We start from the raw sequence: 13,512 nt of genomic DNA, 5'->3' as shown, positions 1-13,512 counted from the left end.
GCGGCTCCTGTCGGGAGCGGGGCCCGCTGTCCCGGGCGGCGGGCGCGCTGTGCTCCCTCCCGAGTGCCACGGAAAAGGTCGCCACTTTTTTACTTCAAGCCAGTGGGAAAAGGAGGTTTCTTATCCTTGTGGAGAGCAGCATCTCTCTGCGAGAGGGGCTGCGTGGCCGGCTCTATCCTGCCTGGCATCGCACCGCATCGCTCAGGAGTAATCGGAGCCCGGCGCGTCTCCGCGGTGCCGCGGCGCGCAGAGCGGTGTGTGCGATCTGCCCGCTGGATGCGTAATGAGCAAGTTCATGGTTCCATTCGTTCTTCCTGCCCGCTGTTCCGGTACTGCCGCTCTGTTTATTTGTTGGCACTTCTTTGCTCCAGAGACAAACCATTACAGCTCACTCGATCCGCCTGCTCTTCGCCTCGGAACACTCGTTTCTGGTCGGTAGCAACTGGTGTCCAGCACGACGCGAGGGCACGTACGCACAGACGAGCTCCGGTGCCCGCGGGCTGGGCAAGCCGGCCGAGAGCCCGCGGCCCGGGAGCGCGTCCCTCCCGGCGGCGAGCGGACCGGAGCGCGGCCGCAGCGCTCCCGCCGCCGTCTGCGGCCGCCGCCGCCGGCGGGCGGATGCGCTCCCGGGGAGCGCAAAGGCTTTTCGCGCTCTGCTCCCGCAGTCCCCCGCCGACCGGCGGGCTCATTCCCGGCCACCGCCTCGGTGCGGACCGGCTACGGGAATCGGGGTGGGGGGCGCTCCCTTTCCGCCCCTCCGTCCCCGCCGCACGGGCAGGAGCGCGGTGTTGCACAACCCGCTTCCTTTTTCTTTCGCTTCGCTGCGCCGCGGGCAGCGGCGGCGAGTGCGCGGGGCGCCGGTCTCCGCCCTGGGTGGGGGGGACGACACGGCCGGTGCCGCCCGCCCGCTCCCCGCCAACTGCGGCGCTGGCGCGGCCCCGCCGGCTGCGCGGGCCCGCTGGGGGGGGCCGGGGGGGCGCCGCTGGTCCCCGCGCCCCGACCGACGGGGCCGGTTCTGTCCGAGGGGAAGGGGGCTAAATTCTCGCCGGGGCGGGGGGGTGGGGGGGGGATGGAGACAGGACCGCGCATCCCGCGGCAGGCACCGACCGCCCGCTCGCCCGCCGGGCCGTGTCCCTTTCCGCGGCGCCCGGGCAGGGCGTGGACACCCGCCCCGCCCCGGCAGAGTCGCGGCGGCGCGTCCCGTTACCGGCGGCCGATCCCGCGCTGCCCCCGGCGCGGCGGGAGCAGGTGTCCGGGGGCAGCAGCCCGGGGCAGCGCGGCGGGGGCGGGGTCGGGGCCGGGCCCCGCGGGGCCGGGCGGGCGGCGGCGGCGGCGGGCTCGGCGCGCCCGCGGCAGGAGGGAGCCGGAGCGCCCGAAAAGCCGTGAGGGGAGGGGAGGGCGGAGGGGCGGGAGGGGGGAGGCAGGCGGGCGGGCGGCGGGCGCATGCGCTCTGGCGGGCCGTGCCATATTGGAATGAGGCAGTGAGCGGAGCGCTGGGGAGCCCGAGCCCCGGCAGCGGCTCAGGGCTGGAAAAACTCCCCGCAGGTGAGGCGGGCGGCGGTGGCGCCCGCGCGCAGGCGGAGCGGCCCCGGGCGCAGCTGTTGGGGGCGTTTTGCCGGCGGGGCGCGGGGCCCGGAGGGTTTTTCCGGGCTCACGAAGTTTGGATGCGGGAAAAAGGCGGCGAGGTAGGAGGAGGAGGAGGAGGAGGAGGGAAGAGGCAGGCGGAGCGCGGCGGGGAGGCGGCGGCGGCAGCGCGGGGGGGACGCGCCTTCGGCCGCGCCGAGGAGCGATGCGCGGGGCTGGCCGGGCGCCGCCGCGCAACTGCCCGCGCGCAACTCTGCGCGCTCCCGCCAGGGGCCCGCGGCGTCCCGCGGCGCGCTCGGCCGAAGTTGCCCTCCTGGCCGGCCCCGCGCCCGCCCGGGGACGCGCCCGGCCCCCGCGGGAACTTTGTGCGCGCCGCGACGCCGCCCCGGCGCGGCCGGTCCCTGCCCGCGCCCGCGGGGGGCCGAGCCCACCGAGCGCCTCTCGCTCGCCCCCCTCCCCCTCAAAATGGCGGTGGAAGGGGACCTTTAAACCCCGCGCCGCTCCGCTCCGCACCCTCGCCGGGCGCGGCCGCGCTCCGCTCGGCGCGGCGCGCGTCCCGCCCGGGGCAGCGGCTGGCGTCGGTCCCCGTCAAGTGGCCCGTCAGCGAGCGGCTCTCGCCTCCCGGTCGGGGTGGGTGGGTGTGCGGGGAGAGGGGCGGGCGCCGCGGCCGCGCCGCCGGCTCTCCCGCAGCGCCGCCGCCCGCGCTGCGGGGCCTGCGCTGCCGCGGGGCCGGGCATTGTGTGCGCGCCGCGCCCGCCGCCGCCGCTCCGCACCTCCGGCGGCTCCGCGCCCGGCGGCGCTCCGGCGAGCGACACACAGCCTTTGTCTCTCGGGGAGTCGGTCTGCGCTGCCCGCCGCTCCTGCACCTGAAGTCGTAAATCGGCCGCCGGTGACACTGCCCGGCCGGGCGCCGGGGATGCCCCGGGACGCCAACTTCGGGCTGGGGAGGGAGCGGCGCCGGGGCAGCGTCTGCGGGAGGGCTCCCGCCCGGGCAGCGCCGGGTGAAAGCGGGAGGGCGGAATGCCCGCATCGGAAGGACTGAGCAAGTTTTCCGTCTGTGGCTTTTGCAAACTTGCTACCAACCCCCCATCCCCCCTCCGCCGCCGCCCCACACACAGTGGAAATAAAGAAAGGAGAAGAAAAACAGCGCGGGCAGTTAATTGTGGATTTTTAACTACATTCGCTATTGCAGTTCTATAAGGCCCTTATTTATTGAGAAATAGGCCAGTGATGCCTGTTTCACAGTCCCATGCATGCTTTAGCAGAACAATTATATCTACTTTAGAGAAACTTGTTGCCATTATAAAAAGATTGTACATGGTAACCCTCATGTCTGACAGTTTCACCCACTCTGACAGCAGAATTTTGGTGGGAGAGGTTTTGCAGAGAAAGAAAAGGCCTAACTTGCTGTTTCTTTGCTGTTCCTTCCTTCCTTTATGGGAGCTGGCTGCTGTCAGTAGCCCAGGAGGTTACCATAGCGAACGGTTCCATGAGGCAGAATATAAGCTGCACCACGCAAAACTCACGCTGGAAAAAATGATAATCCACCTTGTAACTTCAGAAATATCATTGTTGCAACCTACTTAAGGTTTGTGATGTGTGTGAACTGGTCAGAAACATCTGTCTTTTAAGAGGAAAAGTTGTTAATGGCAAGTAGTTTTGCTCCTTCAGGTGTGGGGACTGTAACTTGTAGCATCTACAGCATCCAGCAGGATGGATTCCTGGTCTGGCTGCGGTCTGTGATTACTGTTTCAAAACAGCCAGCTGTTGGGACAAAGTAAATCAATGTGAAGGTAAAAATAGATCAATTAACTGAAAGCCTGGGTTTCTTGTGTGGTAGGCGTTACTGACATGGATTTTACAATTTTAAAAAAATGAGTAAAAAGCTATCTATCTATCTAAAAGATCATCTCTAGAGAGAAGACTTAGTGGCCTTCCTGCCTTCAATTCAGCCACTTCCTCTTTTGCATTTGGTTTGTGAATTGTTGCTGTGATTGAGGGATGAGAATGAAATCTGGTTCTTCCCAGAACCTATGTTAGGAAGATGCTTATGGACAAGACAGGCAACCAAATAAAACTGATCTCACTGCCTTTTTTAATGACTCATAGTTAGGAGGTGGCATAGGAGTGTCGGGAGAATGGCTTTGCTGTTGTTTGGTGTGTCCGTGCTGGGCACTTACCCTGGGACACCTCAGGATCCTGTTACATTAGAGCTGACACGCTCCTTCTCCGGGGGAGACAGCAGTGCCCGGCAGAGAGCAGGGAAACAGTAGCAGATCTCTGTAGTTATTGATCTGTATGGGTTTTCCTTTGCTGGTTTTTTTCCCCCTCTACTATTAATTTGCTGGTATTGAGTTATCTTATCTGATTCTTAAACCTGGCAAATCTCCTAAGCAATTGCTGTAGGGAAAAGGTGGATTAAGTGTAAACTGACATGTTAATGACTGATAGAGTTTTTGCATGGTGTAATCTTTATATTCTGGGAACTCTTTCACTGCCTCATGGGGAAGATATTAATGAGTAAAAACAACACGTGCCATAGTATGTTTTGGTAACACTTTTTAGGGGCTCTTTTGGTCATTTCTTGGCAGACCAGGGACAATTGTAGACCACAATCTTTCTGTCGTGGTTGCCTTTTGAATCCACTGTATTTGGAATTCACCTTAACATCATTGCTGTGCTTCCACTTGTGAAGTTTGGCCGTGGCATGATCATCATGCAGTGATGCAGACATCAATACAGTCATTTTGTGCTGGCTTGATTTAAGTAATTGTCCTACAACTGATGCACTTGAGGTACGTGGCAACTTAATTACACGAACACGCTGACAGTGAAATGATTCATGTTAGATCCACTATAGTGTCCTTTAAGTGCATGGGAAAAGTAAGCCTAAAGGGGTTTAGCAAGGGGCATTTTGGGGAGAGAGCTTCCAGTGCCTGAAACCCCAGGGCTTGCATTACATCCATTGTTCCTATAATGACATGGCAGCTTTAATGCTACAGAATAGTCTTGGGGTTTAGTTTCTTGACTTTTTAAGTGTGCAGTTCTGTGTCTTGTAGATTGGTCATTGACTTGAAACAGTGTAGCCTGTGCAAGTTACAAGTGTTTTCTGGACCTATGACAGCTTTCTTTGGTGTTGTTCATCTCGCTCATCTTGCTTGATGATTAGCAGATTTTATGTGTCATCTTTGTTTTGGTCTCTTGGAGTATCAGTGTTGCTGCTGGTAGTGGACTTGACTTTGTGCTCCTTTCCTTCTACTTTCGGGAAGTGGCTGTCGAGTTTTAGATCATATGTTTAAACCTGAAGTGGGTGTTACTTAAAGCTTTTAAGGTCGGGGTGGTTCCCCCTCTCAGGATTACTTTCTAACTTGAAAAGTCAAGGGATAGAAAAAGAGGGAAGGAGGTGATTTTTTTTGTTTTGATTCAAATGCTTGTTGAAATGGTCCTGAAGGCAAACACTGTGTCTCACAGTGTGTGAGATCCTGAAAGGGAGATTTAGCAGTTCACATTCTTGAAGTTCAGAAAAAGTCAAAAATGAGAATAAATTTTTATCTTAATTTTACATTAGTATCTTATGATTTTTAAAGCCATTACATCAGTGCAATGATATTTTATTGGAATTACATATTTTTCTAACTTTAATCCATAATTCTTTCCACTGTGCATGGTTTTCTTTATATTGATAAAACTTATGAAAGAAGCATTGAGATGCTAATTAGTGCTCTTTTGATTTTAAAATAGTTTTGGTTCCCAGGGTACAGAATATAAATACATTTTTTTTAAGGTAGATTTGGTGCATATAAGACACACGTTTTCTGTTCACTCTGTACCTGTGTTGATTTTTCTTCCTTTTTGCCAGACTTTGCTGACAATCTCTGTGGATTGGTGGTGATCATAGGATAATTACAGTAGTAATAGTAGTAATAATAATAATCGTAGTAATAATTATCGTTATTATTTTACACCTATTTATGGGTGAGATTGTGGTTTTTTAAGGGTTCCTAGTGAAGGCTGGTCTGTAGAATTAAAGCATTACAACATAAATTCTACTCTGCATTCTTAATAGGGCATCTCTTAGGGGAATTACATGTTTGAGTATTTTAAATGTTCTCCTGTGAGAAAGGAGGGTGTGAGCTTAGGCTGGAACAAGATATTGTGCCTATCAGTTGGGACTCTCCAGGTAACTCTCCACGTCTCTGGGAAATTAGTGAATTTTAAGTAATGCAAAGCTGCATGGTAGTTACAGAGTGGTAGGGGAATGCTTTAATAGCCTTCGAAGATGGAAAGCTGTAAGTCTTCGGGGTAGTTTTCTGTTTTGTTTGGTTTGGGAGTGTTGGGTTATCACCCACACACACCATTGAGGAGTGTTTAGATGGGAAGTGTGCAAATAAAGAAGGCCTGGGAGCCACACGACCGGGGAAGCCCAGGTCCCAAGGTCTCTTTCTTCCTCTCTCTCCCCCTCCTCTTTTTCCCTTTCTTTACCTCTTGTGGATTCTCTGGGATGTCTTCATTCACCTTTCAATGGAGACAGTGATGTTTGGATTTATTTTCCCTATGAAAATAAGCATCCTAGTACAACACTTGTTGGATCTCAGTGTCATAGAAACCCCAAGCCCTCAGTCATGTTCTGTTGACTGGGTTTGAGGAAGGGTCACGATAGGAGAGGCAAAAAACTGCACACATGCAAATATTCCAAATTAATCTAATGAGCTTTGTTTCCTGGGATAACCAGGTAAGCAATAATGTTAAAACCTGAAGTAAGGAGGGCTTCAGTGATGTTTGCAGTAGAACAACCATCTCTTCTGTAATGCCTCTCTCTAGTACTGGGATTTCTGTTCTTTCAAGCCATTGTTTTTTTTTATGAGACAGAGCAGCCTTAAGTGACACAAGTTTTTTGCTGCACGGGTTATTCATGGCAAATAATGCACAAGTAAGAGTTTTCCCTTTACTTAAAGTTGGTGGGAACCATATGTATTTTATTTTGGCTTTTTCCACCCACTGGGATTTGGCACATGGACAGGTTGCAGATGCTTTTACCTACAGTGCAGGTGAGTTGTAGCTACAGAGGTAATGTCAGCAATTTGTTCAGATTATGTGGACATTTAAAATGTGATTATAGTCCCTAGAGTCATCCTGAGCAGCAGCTTGCTGGTTTTCAAGGTCATTGTTTATGTTGCTGTGGCACTTCATTTACACTGGTTTATTTGCTGTTACACTTGAGGACACTCTTGTTCACTACAGAAATGATCTCTTTCTTCAAACAGATGAGTTGGGAAGGAGATTAGTGGAATGTGATGTTATCTAAAAATGATGCAGCTATTAAACTAGCTTTGAGATTCTCTGAGAGTACTGATCAGTGAGAGAAGAGATGCATCTTGGATTATTTTTTTCTCTAAGAGTAAATGATGCAGGGCTGAGCGACCTCCTCTCCTATTTTGTCTGATTGGAGTTGAGGGCTCTCAGCATATCTCAAGAGGTGCTCTGTCTTGCAGAATTGGGTCATTGGTTGAAAGTAATGATGGTGATGGGGAACCCTGCAAGGTTTTGCTGTTTGTCACTTAATCCTTTCCAAGGATGTGAAGGACTGGAGCAGTGATCCTGAAGTAGATATCAAGTGGATTGGAGAAGATGAACTCTGTCTTGATGTATTTAGGGGCTGTAGTCACTATTTCTTCTGGCAATGGGTGACAGAAAGCCATAAATAGCACCTTCAGATTTGTCATTGTTTCCAGAAGAAACTGATCAAGTCAGGAAGTGAAGGCACTTCCCTTCTGATGCTGGGTGCACATTTATTACAAATGGCTCTGCGAGTTCTGTGGGTGTCTCACCTCTCTGTGCTGGAGTGAGTGATGCTCTGGCATTTCTTACTTTTTCTTGATCTCTTGGCCTGGGAAAATACATACAAATGTACAAATTTTTTTATTATTATTTGGTGTATTTTTTCTTTTTGTTGCCTGACTGAATGAAATCCATTTAGGATTCCCTGCCTCCTCGGGAGCTGTAGTAATGTGCACGTTTGCAGCTCAAGCATGCACTTTGCTCTCTGCATGGGGAGCCGTGACCTCTTGGTTTAAAAAAAGAAAGTTATTTGTCTTGAAATCATAAAAAAAAAAGAGAAAAAAATTTAAATCTAAGGTCTGTGAAACTCCGTTATACTGTAAAGCCTTGTCTGAAACCCCAGTGGGTTTTTGAGAGTATCTTTCTTGTCAAAGCATCCTTTTGAAAGGAGGCCAATGCTGGCTTCAGTGCCCAATAACTTTGAATGAGGACACGGTGCTGAAAAGCTGTGATGTTCCACAGCAGTATGGAGAAATGCTACTGAAGCCTGACAGGTCTATGTATTATAGACACAGGCTTTGCCTCACGTATATATATAAATATTAGTATTTATTTTTTCCTAATGTCAAGTTCCAAACATGCCCTCATTAATGTGTTAAGCACTAAATTGTTCAAATTGTGCTTTCAAGTAAATTACAGGGCCTGTCATTGGATTCCTAAAGAAGTGTCCAGGTAGAGAATGCCAAGCAGACAGGCAGGGGGAGAACACAGGGATGCTTCCTTGCAATTGGGCCAGCAAAACTCACGAATGCACATCCTAAAAAAGAAATTATTGAAGTAGGCAGTGATTCCTTCCAGGATTAACTCTGCTCATTGCTCTTTAAAGTGTTACCATGAGGGTTAAACTAATGGCCCTAAGAAATAATGCAAGCACAGGATCAGTCACAAGTGTTACAGATATAGCACTAATTGGCTAATTGAATAGAGCTAATCAACTCCTTTTAAATGAATTTGACCATGGGCACGGGCATAGGGAAATCTCTTCTTCCAGGGAAGTTTTTCCTCCTCTCTTTGCAAAACAAAATCCAGTCAGTTTAGCTGTGAGGCTTTTTATTCCAGTGGCCAAGAGCAAAAGTCTTCTTTTTCATGTGTTTATTTTATGTCTTAAGTTATTTGTTAAACTTTTTAAACAGATTTTGGGGAGGGAGAAGGAGCTTAATTTTGAATTCCCCTTTTTCTTGTGGCCAGATCTTACATTTTGAACTTAGCAAAGTTAAACGTGTATTTTGTTGCTCCCCTTAATTAAAACCAATGTATTTAGGGAAGTGATTTGTTGAAGCACGAGTCCAGTTTGTTTTGATAATAAGCCAGTTCTAGATAATTCTAGCCTCACTGCAAGTGTAGAGGGAGTGTGTCCAACAGCTGCTTTGTCTGGTTTTGATTTTTTTACTGGCTCATGTTATGTAAGAAAGAGATAATGACTGGAAACTGAAGAATCAGGGAAGGTTGTTTCTTCTTCTGGTCTTCATAGAAAAAAAAGACAGCAAGGAAGGGCAAGGTGACAATAAAAGCCACACATTTTTAAACTGAAGTTAATGTTTCTTGGTTTAACTCTATGTTCTTACTTAATGAATACCAAAACATTGTCTTCTTTGTTTCTGCCTTCTCTGTAAATGCTTTTAAAGTAAGAATACTCATTATCCAAGTAAAATGAAAGTGCAGGTTTTTTTTTAATTGGAGTTCAATTTCCATCTAAAAGCAACTCGACAAAAATTGTAATTCTTATAATTATCCAATAAGAAGTGCAGAAATTATCTTTTCATAGTAAATCCAAGTTTTTATTTTGATATTTAGGTTTAATCTTTTGCATTTATATTCTGTTTCCAAATGGTGGTTGCATCTTACTGGAAACTATTTTTAGGTTATTCAGAAATTGCAGTATTGTGTTGTTTAATACGCTTTTATTTAAAGCAATTTATAGAAATGCTTTCCTTTTGTGCTGTGACGTAGATTATGACATCAAAATATGCTTCATTAGTCTTGATGATTCTTACACGCAGATGTGAGTGTAGATAATATAGCAGAAAAAATAACAACTTTCTGTCAATTACTCAAGGCATCTTTATGGAAAAACAGCAGCATTGATGCTTCTGAAGAGGTGTGGTTTTAGAACGCTGGTCACAGTGGTTGCAGCAGTCAGGCTGGATGAGTCTCTGAATGAAGCAGTGTTTTTTGGGTTTCAAAGACTAATGGTGTATGATTTCTTCATTATCTGCCTTTCCTCAATGCACCTGACAAACAGCATGGCAAAATCCACTTCAGTGTGTAAAATTAACCCTTCTGATATTCTACCTTAGCAGTGATGTTTCAAACAAAAATATCACTGCGGTGGCTCTTGGGGGTGGTTGAGAAGTTTCTTTGCGTTGCTGGAGGAAGAGTGGCTTCAAGTCTAGCTAAAAGTGGGATGAGCATAAAAATTGCCATAATGTGTCAGATCAGGAGGACACCTACTCCTGTGTCTCACCTCAAAAATCTCTTGAAATGAGGGTAAGAGGCAGTGAAGTAGAGCACAGCTCCTTCTTGCCGACCGCGCAGGAACCAGGGATTGGCCCTGTTCTCTGTCAGTTGGTCTGATCCCTTCTGAATCCACAACTGCCTGTGTTTGGGTCTGCAGTTTATTGTGTGCCATGGCAAAGGTGCTTAGTCTGTGGTTTCTGGTCCTTGTGGTAGGAGAAATGGTGAATAACCTTTCCTTATATTTCTTTTTGATGCTAGTTTTGATTTTGCACGCCTCTTGTACTCTTCTGTAGTTGCACTGTTCAGCTCAAGGAAGGAAACCTGCTGTGTTGTAGAGAAGATGTTGAAGCCCATCTGTAGCTTATGTCTGCAGTGCTGAGCAGGGCAGGGATGCTCTTTCTGATTGTGGCTGGTTCTTACCTTTGCTGTAAAACTGAGTTGTACATCCGTCCCTGTTACTATCGAAGTGTTTCAAGCCTCTGATGGTCTTTCTTACCTTTTTTGGTGCATCTTTTAGTATTTACATGGCTGTTGGACACCAGCACTACTGGCTGTCTCAAGGGGCTCTGGATTTCTAGAATTGTAGCACAGTGTTTGTTGTTTTCTTCTCCATTCCATGGGGCTCTTAATGAGTATGAAATTGATGTTCCAAGAGAATAAGTTGTAACAGTTGCAAAATTCCAAGTTGCAGTAGCTAATTTAGATCTCATTGTATAGGTGAGGTTATTTCTTTTTCTATATCTTATTATCTTGCCTTTAATTTCATTTGCTATTATCCTTCTGCAGTTCTTAGCAAACAGAATTTATTTTTTATCTCTTGCATGCTTCTGTATTGTCTTAAAACTTCACACTCATTTCGTGCTTGTGTTCTTCTCTTGGAAAGGAGGACACAGTACAGTCATTAGTCCTCCTTGTATTGTGAACAACTGCTTTTTCTTTCTATCATTATTTCATGTCTTTATAATGAACCTTTTGAGATGATCTTCCAGAAGAAGCTCCAAAATATTTCAAGTCTCATTGGATGGAAGCGGCCTCTCACCTGAGGTGATCAGTAGACTTGGGTTTGAGCTTAATGCCCAGATTGTATCATATCCTTTCTAAAACTCTTACTTCTTGACAAATTAGTTGATGAATTAACTTCATTTAATGAAGTTTTACCATTTAGTGATCTTTGACTAGATCTTCTGTGCAGCATATGGTGTGGAATTTAACACTGATATTTTCAACATTTAAAAATCTTATTCTGAAGTTCCCAGGTTGTGAAGCTTTTGAAATTACCAAAGTGGGAATTCAGCTATGTATTCCCAGACACCAAGCCTGCGTGCTATGGTGTGAGTAGATCAGTGGATGCTTCAGTTTGGAAAAGGACAAAATGAACATCCCTGGTCTGAAGGAACAAGGTCAAATCAGTCTCCTTGTGGAGGCTCCATGCTGCCTTGTGGCCACACCTGTGTAATGTGCACAGGAGAGCATGGATCTTACATTTAATCCCTATTATACGGGAATATGCTGCAATCCAAAGGATTTATGTTGCACATGATTTACTTTGGTATAAGGTAATATGTTGGAGATTGTTGAATCAAGAAAAGTGATTTCATTTTGCTGTTAATGAGTGTTTTTCTGTCGCCCTTTAGAAAAATCCATTCACTGTTTCTCTGTACCCCAGCAGTTTTCTGTTGATTTTGTGGCCATTCACTTCTTCTGGGTGTGCCAGAGAATGAGCTTTTAATCTTTTGTGTTTAGAAGATGTTTTCGTAACCATAAAGGCTAACGAAGTACCTTACAAGAATTAAAGTTAAGATGTTGCAGAGATGTTGACCTCAGCTTTGGAAAGCTTTTAGGGAGTATTTTTCTAGGCCAGTTCTTCACTCAGTTGATGTGCTTGCTTTGCATAGAGATCTGATAATTCATTTTTTTACATTCCTGTTGCTCCTGGAGCGATCGTGGCAGTGCTGGGCTGTGCAATTTCCGGTTGCTGCTGAGGGCAGCACTTAAGTGGAGATGGTGTAATTTACATCCAGTGCTGCACTTGCCACTTAATGTTTTCTAGCAACTCCATTTCTATAGGGAGCAAATCAAAACAGACTTGGGCTGTCAGCAGAGATGTGTTTTTTAAACACAACCAGGCAAATGGTTTTCTTTTCCATTTAATCAAGAGTATATTTAAAATCGAATGTCACAGCGGAAGCATGTGATTATAATACATGCAGGTATTTCTAGTGGGTTTAGCTCTAAAGAACTTCCATGGGCTACACTTAGATGCAAAATATTGGCACGGGGGAAGAAAATGCAGGAGACTTCATGAAACAACTTTTAAAGGTAGTGTTTTCAGGACAAAGGTATCCTTTGGTTTTTCTGAGGCACTGTTTTTATTACATCCTGCTACAGAATTAAAATTTTGATTTAATAATCACAACTAATGATTCAAAGGTTGAAGTGGAACTTGAATAGAGGAGTATTATCTCTCTTTTGTATATATTAATAACAGGAACAAGGTTACATGTGACAGCAGAGTGATGTCTGAAAAAATACACACTGAGCTTTACAGGGACAGGGCTGCAAAAATAATTCAGTGGGGAGGAAAAAAAGTATGAATTTGAAAACACTTCTTATGACAGTGTAAATGTTCCATTGTTGTCAGGATCAGGCTTTGAAATTGTACTCCTAAAAATAGAGAAATCTTTTTCAGTTGCACTCTGTCTTTTGAGCCCTTAGGCTCAAGTCTTGTTTTTCTCTCTGTATGAACAGAGAAAAAAAAATCTTAAAATGAGAACAGATTTTCTTGTAATTTTACCATTCGTGATGTTGGGATAATAAGAGCATCATCCGTTACTGTGAGCTCTTTACTAAAACCCTGTGCTCTAACTCTTCTTAGGCCTTTAGGCCTGTTAATGTTCTTGTGATTTGAAATTTGTTGTTTAAAGCTGTTGTCTTTCTTTTCTTAACCTTTCTTTTTTTTTTTTTTTTTCTCCTCTCTGTCTAAGCTTTCAGTACTTTTTAAAGGGAGGAATGAGAAGGGAGCACATCAGTTAAGGAGCAATAAAAAAAGGCAATGCCATATTTTTGTGGCATTGCCTCGAGAGAGAGAATTCCATGATTTAGCACAGCTCGTAATACAGTAATTCCATTTAGGGGGAAAAGATCTAGGGAAAAGCTGTGTTTTGCCATCACAGTTTGCATGTGCAAAGAGTGGTAGGTGACTCAAAGGGAGCTTTAGCACGTTAAAACTGCATTTCAGTGGATAGTGCAAGCACAGCTCATGAGCTACAGTGAAAATAGGTGCCTGTTTGGCTCCCTGTCAGAGGGTTTGAAGATCATGTTTGGTTGAAGATGTTCCAAGATCATATGGGGGATTCATGATGATTATTTATCTTGATGCCTGAAGTCTCTTGGAATTAATCAATCCAGGAAGACCTATACTGGCATTACAGCCAGCCTAGTGTGTGTGTTTTTCTCAGTTTTCTAGACTTAAAATGCCACATTTAAAGCCTTGTTACTCCGAGATGTTTTCTTAGCCTGTTAGGAAACGTCACTTACTTCACTTGAAAGGTTTAGGTACTGCTTTAACACCTAAAGTGTATGAAGTAGTCCAGGCTGTAAGGTGAGAAGGAACCATATTTCTGTGCTTTTAGC

The 13,512-nt window shown here is 46.6% G+C and overlaps 1 protein-coding gene across 4 annotated transcripts in view; it reads left to right on the top strand.

Annotated features, from left to right (window-relative positions):
* The window catches only part of SFMBT1 (Scm like with four mbt domains 1), a 132,484-nt gene that overhangs the window by 57,344 nt on the left and 61,628 nt on the right, over positions 1–13,512 (top strand). Inside the window, exon 1 of one of the 4 annotated variants that reach the window (XM_048315481.1) lies at positions 49–431. The exons of 2 other annotated variants lie outside the window; for them this stretch is intronic. The gene's annotated coding sequence lies outside the window, so the exon portion shown is untranslated. Of the gene's footprint in view, positions 1–48; positions 432–1,476; positions 1,546–13,512 lie in introns of those variants that run through there. One more of the 4 variants, XM_048315479.1, reaches the window with a different exon arrangement.

The sequence above is a fragment of the Corvus hawaiiensis genome, chromosome 11, assembly GCF_020740725.1.
Source record: "Corvus hawaiiensis isolate bCorHaw1 chromosome 11, bCorHaw1.pri.cur, whole genome shotgun sequence".
Classification (NCBI taxonomy): domain Eukaryota; kingdom Metazoa; phylum Chordata; class Aves; order Passeriformes; family Corvidae; genus Corvus; species Corvus hawaiiensis.
Note: the sequence above shows the minus strand (reverse complement) of the source record. Positions and strands in the feature narration are given on the sequence as shown.